Source organism: Vicugna pacos, chromosome 7 (assembly GCF_048564905.1).
Source record: "Vicugna pacos chromosome 7, VicPac4, whole genome shotgun sequence".
Lineage (NCBI taxonomy): Eukaryota > Metazoa > Chordata > Mammalia > Artiodactyla > Camelidae > Vicugna > Vicugna pacos.
Window position 1 is genome coordinate 28140283 of NC_132993.1, and position 12518 is coordinate 28152800.

The following is a 12518-nucleotide window of genomic DNA, read 5'->3' on the forward strand; positions in this document are numbered from 1 at the left end:
AATTGCAGCATTCTTTGTTGACAAAATAAGTATTAAGCTCCCCGAAAATACAGTAGGACAAAGTCTCTTTGGAAAATTTGTGTATAGATACTTACCTGAATTTCATTAAGATCTATAGTTCATCTCCCACTCACACTTCTAGTTTCCACATGGCTTTTGTAAGGTCCAATAAGCCTGATTTAACATGGTAAACAATAATTTTTAAAAGCATTACCATAAATATCAATGTTTATAAATCTTTAGTCAAAATTTTTGACATCATATTAGTGAGAACTCAAATTAAAATAATAGAGAATAGGCTGTCATAATGACATGCTTAACGTCACTGTGTTGTACATATATATTTATAAAGAAATACATTAACATATCTTTTATATATAGAATGATACTTTGATTTTCTAAGATACTAATGAGTTCTTTAAGACTTATAGCATTCTGTAGTGTTAAATTTTCACTTTTCAGAATTTATAATAATTTAATTCTGACTGCAGAAGTTTTCCTTTGTGAATTTAAGGATATATGTGGATATATAAATGGATATATATAAGGATATACCCATATAAGGATAACTAAGTCAAAACATACAGAAAAATATGACTGTTTCGTGCGTGAGAAAGAATGCATTATTTTGAGGATGTTAGCTTAGTTTGCATAAAAGTAGTATTCATATAAGTAGTTATCTATTTTCTACCTCAGAACCAAATAAATTTCAAATGTATAACATTTAGCATTTAGAACATCGTTTCCTATGTGCTACATGTTCTTGAAAGAGATAAAATTGTTTCTGACTAATTTATGTTGGATTTTCTTACAATTAGTAAGATTTTATTACATATAAAGATGTAATATACTGGACTCATACATTTTATATAATTCAAATCCTATAATATTTAGCATAAATATATACTTATATAAATATGTATACTTATGTAAATATGAAAAAATACTATGACCATAGAAATCGTGGGAAGAATACAAAAGAATAACTTAATTTTCACAAGAGAAAAGGAAAATACAACTTTTGGTAATAAATGTACCAAAAAAACCCTATTTTAATTTTATTACATATTACATACATATCACATACTTATATTACACATGTGTGCCTTGATAGAATGTAAGTAGAATCTAGTAATTATATTGAATATCTTTCTGGTAGCCCATTCAATACAATACATTCACCAACTTTAATTATGATGTTTGTACATGATTTCTGATATACTTTGAAAACTGCAAAGAGTAGGCTAATATGCCTTGCTACATGTTTTTCTATTCTGTACCATTTTTTTTCTTTTGATTACTAGCTTATCACATATATGATGATGTATTTCAGTAGTTTCTTTCTCTGGCTACCCATTTGAGTTGCCTAGAGAATTTTTAAATATACCAGTTTCTGGTTTCCAAATATCCTGATTAAATTGATATGGGCACAAACCAGGCATGGCTATTTTTTAAACAACTCCTAAATCGATGCTAGTATGCATACAGAATTGAAAACTCTTGGAATCTGGGGCAAAATGAATGTTCCCATACTACACAAAGAAATTACTCATTTTTCAAAATCCTTGACACAAAACAAACAAATAAAAATGAAGAGAAGGCATTATGGCTTCCATAATGCTTTAGTCCTTTGCCTTTTAACTTTCTGTTATCAACTATTTTTCTTGTATCATTTCCTTGTTTCTCAGGGCTCCTGCTTTGCTAGATTTCCATCTACTGCTGGTCCTATTTTAATTAAATATATGTAGCATTATATGTAATGCATCTAGGTAAGAATTAAGCCTTGTTAGAATGTTAGAGATGCAGTCTATCAGTTTGGAGTTGTGCATATTGTATACCATACTTTTGATTTTTATAATCAACAGAGGATCCAGCTGGTGATTTTACTTCTAAATGAGTCTTAAAAAATTAAAAGGATTTTTAAAGAGCAACCAACACTCTGAAATTACTATATTGGCCTAACTATATAGTGTATTGAGACAAATATACATAGACAAGAATATTGACTTTTTTATTATAGCTTTCAACTTTCTGATTACTATGGATCTAGTGAATTAATAAATGCCACTTCTTAATTGTGATATCTCTGCTTATTACTACCACTACTATAAAAACATGAATTCACGTATCCTGAGTGCTTTCTATATACCAGACTGTTCTTAGACATGGGACATGAATTAATTATTTTAATTTATACAATAATTCCTACACAATTGCATACAAACATACAATAAACAATACAATATAAAATAGATACTATTATCATCCCGATTGCTCAAAAATAAAGATCACACACACAGAGGTGGAGTAACTGAAGTCCACACAGTTTGTGAGGTAGGGCTGGAAATCAAAGCCAAGCAGTCTGGATTCAGGGTTGACAGTCTACAGACCATTGTACTTGGTGCTTAAATTCGTTGGCACTCTATGTGATATCCCTAATAAAACTATGTTATAAAAAAGGAAACAAAATTAGAGAAATGAAGTAAGTTCAAGCAACTAGTAAGTGACAATACTGATATTTCTGTCAGATTAATGCCAGATTATTACAAAAGAATTCAACAAAGCACAACAGGAAAAGCAATTTGGGAAAGTGGTGCTACTTTAAAGACACATGTCACATAGATCAACCCAGAATAAATTCTGATTATGTAGTAAAAATAGTCATAGGACATATAGCATTCTAATTTCCACGGTGCTGTTTTTACTGTAAGTATACCTTCCACTCTGCAAGAGTCTGTGCCGACCAGAATCTATATGTTCTAAATTAATGAATGGAACTTCTCTCACCTGTTGCTCAAGCCAGAAACAAGGGATCATCCTCAATTCCATTTCTTTCTAGCCATATCACATTAGTCACCACATCCTGTTCTCTCAATCTCCTTAACTTTTTGCATCTTTCACTTCTGCCACTTCAACACCATTACCCTTGTATAAGCTGCCACTCCCCCTTACCTGAATTCAGAGAAATTATCTTATTCAAGAAATTGTTCTTGCCTTAATTTTAACTTATTTGACATGGTATTCAAACTATATATAATTTAAAGATTTTCTCAAGTTTTAACCGTGGCTTGACAGATCTCTTAACCTCTTATTGATCTCTGTGGTGTCTCATAATATGAATATAGGCAAAGGAGCCTGGAATGTAGGCTGGGTCAGCATCTTCTCAGGAGATACAGTCAGAAAAGATTTTGTTGGAGATAAGGGAAAATAGCAGCATGAAATGAACACAAATATAAATATGAAAGTCACATGTAGGATAATTCAGCGGTATGTAAAGGAAAACTAAATTAATAATGCCTTATACCTGGAATGTCATTTGATCACCTAGTAAGTCTGGGGTAAAGAATTTGCTGGTTTAATAGTTTAGTGACATCAGAGATCTGAGTCAACACCTAAGAGCACACCAACTTATACTGTTTTAACCTTTATAGTTAACAGTTAAATAGTGCTTACTCTGTGTCAAATACTGTTTATATTCTGTACATATTCAAACTGTAAATATGGTATATATAGATATATATATATACATATTAACACATTGTTACTATAGATAGATCATTACCAGAAGTCTCCTTGAATATTTCCCTTTATATCTCATGGCTAGAGATATCCCAATCCTACTCCTGGTTGGGGAGCTGGGACAATCTTCTAAGAAATCAGGGGTATTTTTTAGAAGGAAAGAATATGAGGATATAGATGTTTTCCTCAGCTTACATATACATATAACTGTTATAATAAAGAAGTTTCACAGAAGGATATATGTTTAATATTTCAAATGCATAAACTGAGTGGTATGCATGGGCCAGGATGATAGCCACATGTACTGTGCAAGAGAAACATTTAATTTAATGAATGAATATGTGAGACAGGATCTACAGACACAGACATTCATAAACCTGAGAGGCAAGTCTTCTGTCACTCTGGATTGTTCTATCTCTATGATTTTGCTCATGTTTTAGCCTCAACATATTTTACCTTGCTTTTCCTAAATCATCGCCATCCCATACTCTTTTTACGCCCAGCTTAAATGCAGTTTCCTCTTCTATAGCTTTTTTCCTAACCCATCTTTCTTGAAATAATTCCTTTTTATTTTGACTATCTCATACTGTTTTGCTTCCCTATTATGAATACAATTTTTATTTTATTTATTAACAAACATCTGTTTTCTTTCCTAGTAGATCCAAAGTTCTTTGTGAGTCTATCAAATTTCCTTATCAAAGCTACAAATGTAATTTTGGAAAGATGAAATCTTGTGATTTGTGAAATGGTGCATACAGTGTCTCCTATATCACTTCCATTTCTCAAGATCATATAACTATTAATTCCAAACAGCATATTATACATTCACCATTAATTCATCCTTTCAGTGAGAACTCAAACTTATAGCACATGTGTTATCTCCTAAATACTATGATTTGAAACACAAAGAAAACTAAATATTTAAAGAAATCAGAACACGAATTTCCTAAAACATTCAAAGTTGTTCCTGATTAGTGATGTGGGTTGATGTGTTTAAGAATCAAACGGAATAGCTGATTAAATATTTAGAAAGCATCACTTGAGATTCTGACTCAATGGAGTGTGTTGTGAAGGATTATCTATGATTTTTAAAAGTCTCAAGCTGATTTTGATGAGCAATGACCTTTGATGACCACCGCTGTATAAACTGTTTACTAGAGTATATTGCCTCAGGATTCTTGAAGAAATGTAAAAACTGAAGATAAAAAAATTGGTAGTTTTTTTACTCTAATGGCCTCTGGTCAGCAGGGCAAGACTGTTCAACTATTCTATTATTTTGGTAGTAGTCTTGCAATTGTACAGATGATGAAAGACTATGCAACAGATGAAAAAGCTTAATACATATGGACACATACAGACTTTCAAGTAAGGCAAGGGAAACACAATAATTGCATAACATTTATGGAGGGAGGGATAGTTGAAGTTGTTCATATAACCTTTAAAAATTTAAATTAATCAGAATATTCAGATGTTTATTTTCTTGGATTCACCACCAACAAAGTTATTGGACTATATATTTAAATTCCAGATTAGGTCTGTTAATAATAAGTGAGATATGCTAGTGAGTATTTAGATGTCTAGTAAAGGTTGCAGAGATAGACTATAATTAATATATATTTAGCAGAAGCCTCCTATGTTAAAGAGTTAAGGTAGCCTAAGACTAGTGTCTAAGTCTATAATTACAGTACTTTTTAGTACTCTTAGAGTATCCCTTGTTTCCTTTGGGCAGTAAGCAAGGCTATTCAAATGGTATCTTATTTTTGATAGAATAGGTTAGTGAATATTTTGTTATACAACCACTCCATTCTCACTTTCTTCCTATAACACCATTGTAACTGCTCTTCCCACAGTCAATACTAACTTCTGTAAAACTTAATTTCAGAGTTATTTTTTAGTGTCATCAGCCTTGACCTATCAACAGCATTTGCCACACTTGTTTATTTCCTCATCTTTGAAAGACTTTCCTCACTTGATTTCCAGGAAACCGCCTTCTCTTGGTTTTCCTCCTACTCACTGGAAATTCCTTTGTGTTAGCCTACGTTGATTTCTCTTCTTATCTCAATTCTTTAAATAGCAAATTTTTCAAGACTTAGTTCTTGTATCTTTTCACTTCCCTAACTACTTTTATTCTCTGGATACCTTATCTCGTCCCTGGGCTTAACTAACATTTATATGCTCAAAATGTCTGAATTTACATCTCCATTCTACACTTATTTCCTAAATTCTAACTCATTTCCAATTGTTTACTCAGTGTCTCAATTTGGAAGTCAAATAAATGAACCAAAACTGAAGTCTTGATCTTGCTCCCTAAAGCTGACCTTCCTATAGTTTTCCTCATTCCAAGATGGCAACTCTGCTTCTCCAGTTGCTCAAGCCATATATCTTATTTCTCTCCTGATATATGTATTATTATTTGCCACTTTCTTCCTTTAAAACATATTTCCCTATTTGCTGATACTTGTAAACCACTACTCTTTCCTGAATTACTTACTTGTTCTGTGGTTCAAGCCGTATATCTTGATGTCACTGTTGACTCTGCTTTTTTGAGTCAACAGTATTGCATGCCATTCCCATACCACATCCAATCCAGCCATTATTAGGTCTAGCTGGAAAATATATTGAGAATTCTATTCATTTTCATTACTGCTATCACCCTGGTCTGAACTACCATCATATATCACTATGCTAGTCTTCACAGGTCTTACTGTTTCTGCTCTTGTCCTTCTATCAACTTTTTAGAAAACAGCAGCTAAAAGGTTTACTTTGAAACTAAGTCCATTAATTTCACCATTCAAAACTCTTCAACAGTTCCCATTTCACTTCCTCCAAATCCTATAAGATCTCCTCATCTCCCCTTCAGTCGTTCCACTTTAGCCACACTGGCTATGAAGTACATTTACAAACCAGACAGTCCCCCTACTAAAGCAGGGCCTTTAGTTTATCAGTTCTCTCTATCTGAAGCACTCTTCCTCAGATTTCTGCATTGCTAGCTCACATCTCTTTGAGGTCTTTGCCCATATCTCACTTTCTCAATGATGAAAATGTTGACTACTCTAGTTGGTATTGCAATATAACTCCACCTCACTTTTCCTCAATTTTGACAATCCCAATATTTCTCTTACTGCTTATTTTTTTATTTCTGCAGGACTCTTATCACCTTCCTACATAGTGTATAATTTACCTATATGTCATATTTACTCCTTACTTTGTGTCTTTTTCTGCTGGAACAAAACCATTGAGCATCAGTGGTTTGGAGTTTAACCCTTATTTTGTAAGTAATTAAGTGTATAAACTTGGAAAACTCGTTTGATTTTTTTGGATATTGATTTTTTTTTTCCCATTGGTTAAAAGTGGAGATTTCACTTCATGATCTCCAGGTCCTTTCTGACTGCATCCAACTCAAACATTTTTCTCTTGGCAAAACTCAGTTGCATAATAAATCTTAAAACTGGATTTTACTCTACAGAAAGTCTATGAAATTGGCTGTTGGAAACACAAGTACCCAGTAGTAGTATCAATAATTAGCTGCTTCACTGAAAGTACATTACAATTTATAAAAACTTCCTCCTTCTCCCAGAGATGGCTCCATTTCTCAGGGTAAGCTGCCTTTTCAATTTAATGCATTGTTAAAACCCAAGCAAATATAGGTCTTTCTTTTATTGTAATTACATGCTTTATTTGGATTTAGAGTACAGCTACAGAATTGCTGTGAAGACTTATTCTGTGTTGAATGCAAGTGGGCTATATGGTGACATGTACCTTTACTGTACAAATAAAGAAAGTTGTACAATACATGGATGTAATTGCAAGGTACAGTTACAAGATAAATTGAATTTTTGGTGATCAAATTCACTTATCTCATTTTGAATGGAGAATGTAACTTACCTAAAGATGTTCCTTTAATTGGCTAAGCAAGAGGTTGATTGATTTTATGTGGATAGGCCTGTTTTCAGGTTACTTTCAGAAGAATAATGAACTTTTAAAAATCCATAGGGTATTATTCTTTCTAAATTGTCCGCTGAAGGCTGAAATCTTGCTTGGAGCATGAGATGTGGGTGGCCATTTCTGCAGGTCTAGTGTTCACTTTAGCAGCCTTCTCAAGAACCCAGTGGCAGAGCCGAATTATCAGACGTCATGAAGAGGCTGCTTCTGGCAGTGTGCATCACATTGGGGGCCCATCATTAATGCAGCCATAATTTTCATAAATTTTATACATACAGCCAATAGCTCCAAGAGCATTCAAGATTGACCAGCCCATTCACACCCCAACCTGTGGACTGATGCTAGTTCACAAGACTCTGGAGTCTCAGTAAAAACTGACTTGTTAAAAAAACGTCAATTTTAGTAATTTATTTAACTTTGAAAGCACTATTGGCAGACTCTTTTATATTTGAAAGTTATTTTGCTCTGATAAAGTACACACACGTATATATATATTTTTTTTTCCTTTTGTAGAGTACTCCTCATTGTAATTCAAAAGATTTATGTCTTGAACAGCATAATTTGTGTGTAGTAATTCAAATATTGTGTTTATATTGAATTCTTCATCTATATTTTATGACAACTAAATTTTTACTTGAAAAATTCCTTAAGTTTGAATTATATTCTCTTTGCCCTTTGTAAGCTCATCCTTGAACATGTTTTTATATGAAACAGTTGGAACATAGCCAGTTTTTTGCTTTTAAAAAATACACCAGACTTGGATTGATTTGTATATCTGAATCCTAAATATAAAGATATAATAGAACATTTACATTTAAAAATACATTTGAACATTCTCCTTATCATTCAATGCATAAAAGCAAATTTACTTTTCAACTAAATTCATGTTTTTAATTACAATGAAATTGTTACTTCTTTTCATGATTTAACTGACTGTAGGCAACATTTATTATAATTCACTGGAAGAAAGAGTAAAGAGGCATAAAATAAAAATCTATTCCTATAATACATATGACTAAGGGACTTATATGCCAAGAGATGCTGTGTCCAGCGCAGCTTGGGATCATGTCTGAGGACGGGCAATGAAAGACTTAAGAAACAAAGAGACAAAATAAAGAGCAAAGATGGGACCAGGGGACTCAAGATCTCATGGATCTAGAGCGCCAAAAGCCTAGTCGACATCATATTTATTAGGAATATACAGCTCAGAAAAAAATGCGATCAAAGAGGTGGGGCTTTATTTAGATATTCCATATGATGATCAAAGAGGTGGGGCTTTATTTAGATATTCCATACGATAAGCACTAAATTCTGCTTGCTGGTTAACTGATTAATTTCAGGCCTATCCCTTCTAGGAACAATCACCCTCCTCGAGGTATGCAAAATGTCTAAGTCTCTCCTGTTGCTGCCTCCGGGACATCTCAAGATAGGGAATACTTCCCTTGGGTTAAACAGCATGCTTTCATGCCAGAACAAAGTTCTGTTAATGGATGATCTGGCAAGGACCGTCCATTGTTTTACCCTAAGGAAATACCTGCCCTCCTTCGTGCCCTATGGTCAATCTCGGGATTCTTCCTCACAAATTTTATCTACTGTGTAAAACAGTAAAACAAAGCAAGCATGTGCATTTTAAGCAAGTAAGTGTGAATACAATATTTTAAGCTCATGGAAATTTAGGTGTGGCTTGTTTTCTAGTTGCTGGTTGCCCAGCGGCTTGTTATCCAGCAAAGAGATATTGCCATTTTTAATTAGGTATGACTTAAGTATTTGACTGACTCTGTGTTTATCTGTACATTTTTTAAAGCTTCCCTAGTGACATTTTGGAAACCACGATCATTTATTAAAATTTGAAATAACTTTGCCCATGCAGTTTGTACAAAAAGCTAATACATTTTAAGCATGTCTCTTAACATTTTTGTTCAAGACTAATACCAACAATTGCCTATTTTTGAATCCTGTTGAACGTAGACCTAAACAGGAAGACTGAGACTAATAAAACACAAAGAGTTCAATAACTTATGTTACAGCTTATCACACTGTCTGGAGTGCCTGCAAATATGCTTAATTCTATGATGGAAGATATCAGATTAAGAAAAACAGTTATTAATGTAAAACGCTAAAGTGTAGAATGCATAAGAGGAAGCAGACATTTCTTAGTATGCTGGTTATGCATTTTCATTAACAATATAATTAATCATTGTCCCTTAGTCTAATGTTTAGTTTCATTCTCTCTAAACTAAAGGAGCATGTGAGATAAAAAAAAAAAAAAAACATTTACCAAAATTAGTTTAGTAATGATCACTAATTATCTACATTAGAACTCTGTGGACTCAATTTATATTCAGAAATAGATGTGAAAAAAATTTGAATCATGTAAATTATCACTCATATGATGTGTAACTTCTTATTAATTTATAACTTGGGGAGCTATTTTGTAAAGACCATTGAGGACTCTTAAAATATAAATATCATTGATACTTAGTAATTATATAGTTTAAGGGTTCAGATGTCCTTCATTAAGATTAATTTGACAAGATTATTATAGAGATAGTCATTTAATTGGGATACATGGATAGGGAAAAGGGTTGACTAATTATAAGAATCTCAACTTGAAAATTATGTATATTTGTTGAAAACATAGTATTATAAAACAAAATACTCTGTCATTCTAACCTCAATTTTATTTGCAATCTGTTTCCACTAATGTAATTATCCATTCTATCAACTCTTCAGCAAATTAATAATACTTCCCTTTTATGTGTAATTATTAGTAATGAGCATTATTAGCATTTATCATTTTTAATGTAGTTATTAATATCAACATGATACTGGCCTCATAGAATGAGTTTGAAAGTATGTTCCCTCTTCTGTTTTCTGAAAGAATTTATAAAGAACTAGCATTTTCTTTACCTACTTGGTTGGACTTGACTTTTTATTTGTGGAATGATTTTTAATTACTAATTCAATTACTTTACTTGTAAATTCATTCACATTTTCTATTTTCAGATGAGTAGATAAACCTAGATTTTTATGATTTGACCAAATATATACATTTATATTAATATTAGTTTAATATCAAGTTTTAACAAGTCACTTTTTTGGTGTATTTCCATAATAATCAATTCAGTATTCATAGAAAGAACTGTTTCAAACTCAAGAGTTCACTGCTCTGTAATATTTAATTAAATTGTATAATTACAATAAAATTTACAGCAATAAAAGTTAAACGCTTTGGTAGCAAGCACAAATGAATTTTAGAGACTCACTGATGGGACAGGTTTACTTAGAAGTTCTCTGTATTCTGTGAACTTCAGTCAGTATACTTTTAGACGGAATGAAGATCATAGTTTAATCTAGATAGGCATTTAAGCAGTGACTGAGAACTTCTGTCATATTTTTTTTTACAGTCCTTCAAATTATTCATTTAAAAACTGAAATGAATTCACTTCCACCAATTATACTAGAAATTATTTCCATCATCTGGAAGTATTGGCTCCTCAACTGAAGTATCTGAAAGAAAAAAAATTATGTACTTTATGGCTGTTTATAAATGTTACAAAAGATGTCCCATAATAATGGCAAAATTGCCATTTAACACTCAGTCATTTATTCTAAGAGTGGCAGGAAAATATCAATGAAATGGTAATTATGAGTTTCTTGAAAGATGTCTTATCTAAAATATGCATTACTGGACATATATTTATACATAAAATGTGATATGGTGAAAATATTCATGACAAGTAAGTTCTACAGTGGCCACGTACAGGGACTCCTTAATCTCTTCACAGCAGGGAATGTCTGCTTTATATTATTGCTGAGATTGTCAAGATACCATAGAGTTAAAAGAAAGGCTTATAGAAATTCCAGTGCTGGAAAACTATGATCTTTTCCTCCACACAAAGCATTACAAAACAAAACACAATCATTTGGAGTTTTTCTGTTTTGACAATATTTGTGTTTCCACACATCATACAGGACCTTCCTATAAGAGTCTTTAAACTCCATATTTTAACAGAGCACTTAATAAGTGTCGTAGACTAAAGTGTGTTCCCTCGAAATTCATGTTAAAGCCCTAACCTCTGTATTTGAAGATAGGCCCCTCAGTGAGGTAAGTAAAGATAAATAAGATCACAAAGATGAGGCTTTAATCCAATGTAACTGGTGTCCTTACAGGAAGAGAACGAGACACCAAGGATGCACAGGCACCCAGAGAAAAAGGTTCTGTGAGGACACAGCAAAGGTGCCATCTGCATGTGAAACCTGCCAGCACCTTGATCTTAAATTTCCAGCCTTCAGAACTGTGAGAAAATGTATTTCCGTTGTTTAGGTCACCCAGTCTGAGGTACTTTGTTATAGCAGACCTAGCAAACTAATTAAATATGGAACTCTGATGAAAATAATATAGCAAACTCAAAGTTATTAATGACAGTTTAGTTAAGTATATACATTTCAAGTTCTCTTTGCAAGTGTCTTTAAAGAAAGGATTATAGCTGAATATAATTAAGTATTGTGGTTTATGCACCTTAATGTTTACCATGCCCCTGTCTTGAACTTATTTTTGTAGCATTTTTATGTGATTCCTTATTTAATTATATTCTATATAGATTTATACAAAGCAAACCCCTCCAGTGTCCTTATGATTTATACTGGAAGTGAGAAAATATTTTTTTAGTAAAGAATCAATTTTAACATAGATAAATCCTTTGCTGATGGCTAGACAGATAATGCTCTTTCTTTCACAGTTTCCTCAGTGAGGAACCTTGACTAAAGAGGATTTGTGGTTAAGTGTAATAGCATCCTATTGCTTGCTTATTTGCATTACTTATAAAAACCCAAGAGTAATCTCAACCAAATCAATATGTTCCTTGTGTGACACTATCCATATTTCTTCTTTTAAAAAATATGTTATTAAAGTGTTCTCATTAATGTAATGAGAAATGAGAAATAATGAAAACAGGGTAAAAGCTATTGAAAATTAATCATTTTAAATTTACTTAAGCATTAATTTTGGTTAAGTAATACAGTTTTGTTTAGAAAGGTTTTAACCTTAGTTTAGA